Source organism: Thalia democratica, chromosome 5, assembly GCF_965202585.1.
Source record: "Thalia democratica chromosome 5, ktThaDemo2.hap1.1, whole genome shotgun sequence".
Taxonomy (NCBI): domain Eukaryota; kingdom Metazoa; phylum Chordata; class Thaliacea; order Salpida; family Salpidae; genus Thalia; species Thalia democratica.
Window position 1 is genome coordinate 499,376 of NC_139169.1, and position 6,000 is coordinate 505,375.

Here is a 6,000-nt window from a genome sequence, read left to right on the forward strand (position 1 = left end):
TGTTGACTAATCTTTTACTGTTTAATAGCTGGTTAGTTTTCAGTTACATCTTAAAAACTTATAAAAATGTTTTCAACTTCCATAGGCCTAACAAGATAATGAAATTTAAATATGCATTAGGAGAAATTAAATAATTTTGATATATAAAGTGGAAAAGCATAGTTTTTAGTTATAATCTAGCCAATAAAACAGTTTTGTCATGTAACAAACCGCAGAAGTATGTTACGTCATTTGACCGTCTTGAATTTAATTAATGATTAATAAATTCTTCTTCGTCCTATAGCAAAAAATGCCACTAAAACTTAAACCGACATGTTTATTTGTATAACAAGTCCGAGGGTAACTAAATTTCGTTTACTTAATCTTCTTTAAAATTTTTACTTAAGTTCAGATAATATCCAAATGTTTTGGTTATAACTGAAATTAGTACTTTAGCTGAATTTTTTTTGATCTACTTTAGTAAGAAGAATCAAAATAACATAAGTAAATAACGTAATTAATAGAATAAGAACTGAAAAAAAAAACATTTGAAAATGAGTATATTTACAAATATAAATAATTTAAGTAGAAGCTCATAAAAACTCCATCGAAGTTTTCATGCAGCTTTTTTTAGCAATAAGTCTACTAGAGTAGTTTGTACGCATATCAAAAAAGCTTTTATCTATCTATTATGAAAAATATGTTTTTTATTTTGACTTTATTAAAACTTTTTCGCATTACAAAATTTATAACAGTCTAGTACAGTGCTTCTGAACCTTTTTCTAGTGGCGGAAACCTTTTCCAAAGTTCAACTTTTCCGCGGAACCCCTAATTTTAAATTTACATAAAATGTTTAATTAAATAAATATTCTTTATTAAATTTTGAAAGGCTTCGCGGAACCCTAGGGTTACGAGGAACCACATTTCAGAAGCACTGATCTAGTAGATTAGTTCAGAGAACTTCTTCATGATATTTTCATGATAGAAACCAAAAAGTAGTAATTGGTAGAACATCATTATAGTTTTAACCTATTGTAGTGCCTCAACGAAGGGTTATTGGCCCACTCTTATTTATAATTTTTTCAAATGTTAAGATCATAAATGAAGTTGATGTTAGTAGCAAAATTAATCTCTTTGGAGACAAAAAATATTAGCCATTCTAATTTAATTTAAACAGTGTTTAGATATAATTTATCATTGCCTTAAAGAAAGAAATTTAAATCTAAATTCTAGTAAATGACAGGTTCTAAATATTCAATATATACGTCTACCTCTACTTTTGACTTTGTAATAAACAAGATAAGTTTTTGTTTTAAATCTAAAGTTATGAAAATTAAAAATAAAACCACCATACTAAGTACGTTTAAAAAGTTTTTATAATTCCAAGTTTCATATCTACTGATCTTATAATTCTTAAAAAATATTTTTTCGTATACATTCGTCCTAAGTTTGAATACAACAAGCCAATCTGGTCTCCGTACTTAAATAATATATATTAACCATCTAGAACCTCTTAAAAATAAATACAGAATAGTCTCTAACCGCTGCAATATTTCTCACGTTGAATACTAAGAAAACTGAAAATTTATTCTTTAGAATACAAAAGACTTGGATTTTTCTTAACGCTTTTTTAAACTAATTATCTAACATTAATTTATAATAAGTTTTATAAACTTATATAATAATTAAGAACTAAAAATGAAAAAAATGCATGCAGTCATATATACAATAATGTTTGGCAAATAATTATTTTTTTATCGTTCAGTTTAAATGTGGAGTTAGCTTCCAAACAAAACTATTTTTTGCAAAAAAGCCGAACAACTTTGATTTAAGTTAACTTGATTAAAATTTGCAGGAACGGGTTTAAAATGCACGAAGACTAAATTGTACGAGGTTACTAAATTGCTTGAAGATGATTCTGCACCAAGGGTCAATTTTTCACAAGCTACATTTTTGCACGAGAGTAATAAAATATAGAACAAAAAAAAATGGCAAAAAAAAAGAAACAAAAAAAGTTCGCAACCGAGGGTAAGAGGTAGGGAGGGGTACAGCAATGGCAAAAAAAAATTATTAAAAAATAAATTAAAAACAGAATTAAAAAAAAGTTAACCCGTAAAAAATTGTCTCCGTGCAAAATTTTCTGCTTGTGCAAAAGTGTCTTCGTTCAAAAGTATCTTGCAATTTTGTCCCCTCGTGCAATTTAGACAGCTACCCGAAGTTTAAATTAGTAAAAGTTATCAGTAATTTAAACCATACTTTTATTTATAAATCATTGAAAATATTTAGGATTTTTTCCATAGATACTTATTTGACCTGTATTGTTAATGTGCTTTGGTTTTAAATTTTGTGATTAGTTAAGGTATTTAAACTTTTGATTTTGATGATTTTTGCATTTGCTTGTACTTTAATTCTGATATATAAAATTATGTAAATACATATAAAATTAGTCAAGCGAAACAGACTAGTTAAAGTTTAGTTAATCTTATCATTTGTTGTAAACATACGTGTAAATAAATCCATTAGATTAAAAATAGTGATTTTTTTAAAGCTTTATACAGATGAGAATCTTTTACTGACTCTATAATTTAGTTTTTTTATAAATGTAAAATATTTGATTTTACAGTACAAAAGATGTATCTGAGTTTTAAAATATTTAAATTTGTTAAAAATGTTATTTTATTAAATTACTAGTTTATTTTCATTTGAATATAATAAATAATGTAAAAACTCTACAAATACAGCTCATTTAATATTTGGTTAACAAAATTATGAAGGAGCAATTGTTCAACAATTTTTTTAGTTTTTATTTTACCTCTGGTTTTGATGAAAAATTGTAGATACTAGTATAAAATATTTCTGTGAAAAGTTAAAATATTGTTGAACAACTGCTACCTCTAAAAGTTATAGTAACTTAATATTTTAAATACTTTATTCTATATATAAATAAATATTAAGTATTTTTCCAAGAACATTTTTATTTTGAACAATAATGACAGCCACAAACTCAGTAAATTAAGTACATTCAGGATAACACTTGATTTTTTTTAAATTTATTAAATATTTTAGATAACTTAAGACTCTAATGCCTAGCCAAAGAATTAAAAAACTAATGATAATTTAGTTTTTTATAAAAAACTCTTGATAGTTTTAATTATTGTTAAACTTCTTAACTTAATTTTTAAATATTAAATGAAAATAAAGTCAACTAGAAACAATACTTTGTTATTACTTATTATGTTTTATATAACAAATTTTATTGAAAGACTTATTAAAAAAGTTTGTTTTATTTTTTGTTATCCCTGTGGCTCTCCTATTTTACACTTTGACAAGTTATTACTACATCAGATTAAAAAACATCAAGTTTAGCAGAATTCATATACTTTTTGTTAAGTTTGAAAAAAAAAGTTAATAAGGTATAAACATGTAGAAAGCAGAATACTTTTAAGGATATTATAAATCAGCATAACTCAGGCTAGTTTTAGTTTACAGAGTATTTTTTTAGTCTATCAGAACATTTTCAAAATTCAGAAAGGCAGCCATATTTAAAATCTATGTTGAACTCACTGTTGTTTTTATTGGTGGCCAAATAACCTGTATTTCTTGATTAACTTAAACTAGAAATATTTAAGTAACAGTTTAATACAGAACTTAAGAAATAAATTTAAGCAAAAAAATTTTCCACAATATATTTGTAATGTGTGAATGTAAAATATATAATTCTAAATAGATTACTAACTCTCAGGTTTTACATGCTAGTTTGTCTTAACTAAAATACAATGTAGCTCAGATTAGTTTTTTTTTTTTGAAAAAACCTGACTGAATTAAGTCACTTGATAATTTTTCTTCTTTAGTTATTGAACTATCATTTTTAGGTATTTAGTCTTGACTAAATTTAACTAACATTAAACTTATTTTTATAAATTTTATTTATAAGACATCTTATCAACTCAGACTAGCTTGGTGTTAATCAGGGTACCGGGTCCAAATATCAAAAATTTTATAATTTTTTAAATTTTTTATACATGTTGGCCAATTGACATGGAAACCTAGAATTTAAAAAAATACTTAAAAAACCTGCAAAATCGATTATTTTATAAAAAAAGAAAAAAAGAAGTAAACTCAGGGGATAACCTGTAGTTTTTTAACAATTTTAATATCAGTGTGACTATTTTTCCGAAAGTGTTAAATTTTTATGGAGAAATCTAAAACATAGAAGTTGAAATGAAATTTTTGTTATTAGATTTATTAGATGTTTTATTAATACTTTTATTTACATTTTTCACTGACGAAAGTTTAACTTTAGGAATAAATTAACTCCTAATCAGAAATGTTATACAATATAGAATTAATATATGTTTATGAAAAATTTTTTAAGTAGTATCTAAAATATTATAAAAAATAGGTAACGAATTTTTTCTAGTAATTGTTTTTATGACATATTACAAAATAAAAAACATAAGTATGTATATAAGAGTTCTGTTGATTGTTGTTATAAATAAACTAGTTTTGTTTATTTTTTGAACTATATTAAGTTTTTAAATAAAAAAATTGGTACATATTATGATTTTTAACATACTCGGAACACTCAGAACAAATTGAATTAAAAAAAAAAAACTGAAAATGACTAAGGATAGTTTATTCTTTATTTCTTTCAAAAAATAACAAAACATGTTTTTTTTACATTTTGAATGAGATTTAGTTGATTTATATTTAATATTTTTTATTTTATAACGTAACAAGTCTTGTAGAAAAACCTGATTTTTATTCATTGAAAAAATTAATTTAATTTTTAAGAATTGCAAAAATCAGAATGACTCTATAAATTTTTTTTAATTTCTCTCAGGACTGTATTTTTGATCAAAATAATGTCAACCCTGCACATTGTTAAAAAAATATGTCAATTACTTATTTACATAAATATTTTACAACAATATATGTTTTAAAATATTGTTTAACTTATTAATTTAAAGTAAATTTAAAAGCTATGAATAAATATTTCATTTTATAAGTTGACAATGTGTATAATAATTTAAAGTAGAAGATATTACAGAACTTTAGAAATAAATAAAAACATGAATTTTTCCTCATTATATTTATAATGAATGACTGCAAAATATATAGTTCTAAGTTGTTTACCCAGTCTCAAGTTTTACATGCTAGCTTGTCATCAGCAAAAACTACAATATAGCTCAGATTAGATTTTTTTTTGAAAAAACCTGACTGAAATAGGTAGCTTGATCTTACTTCTTTAGTTATTATACTACTATTTTTTGGTATTTAATCTTGATTAACTTTAACTATTATTTAACTTATTTTTATAAATTTTATTTATAAGACATCTTATAAATTTAGGCTAGATTGATGTTAATCAGGGTACCGGGTCCTAAGACCAAAAATTTTAGGCAATAATTATATTTGTCGTTCAATAGACAACAGTTAGTAATTTACTGATTTATATTTTTAATCTAATTATAAATGATTTTGTGAAAATATATTCTTTGAAGTTGTGCAAATACTCTTTTTATTTATTAAAAAAAACAAAGATACTAGTTTAGTTTAAGTTAAACTAGTTTTTTACTTTACATCTGTTTATTTGTTTTATAGGTGTTAATAATATTAAGAATAAAATATTAAGTCATGGAAAAACAAATTAGTTTGAAGCCAAATATTGTGGGGCAGAAGTCTAAAAACAGTAAAAATGATAAATATAAATGTATTGAAGAAAATAATGTCCTAAAAGAAAAAAAGCAAGAAGAGAACTCTGTTATACTTAAAATTGGTTCAAAAAGTTTTAAAACTAGTGTAAGCTTAGATAAGCTTATTGGTAATTTTGCGTACTTTAAAAAGAAAAGTAATCTTAAATATTTTAATAAAAATATAAATGTTTTTACTCTTGCAAATTTATCTAAAGCTAGTTTGATAACTTTACTTGAACTAGCGGTTGATGGTAAGTTTAAAACTTTAAAACTGTATTTATTAACGTTTTTTTAGATAGAATGCTTTTCATAGTTTCAAATATTT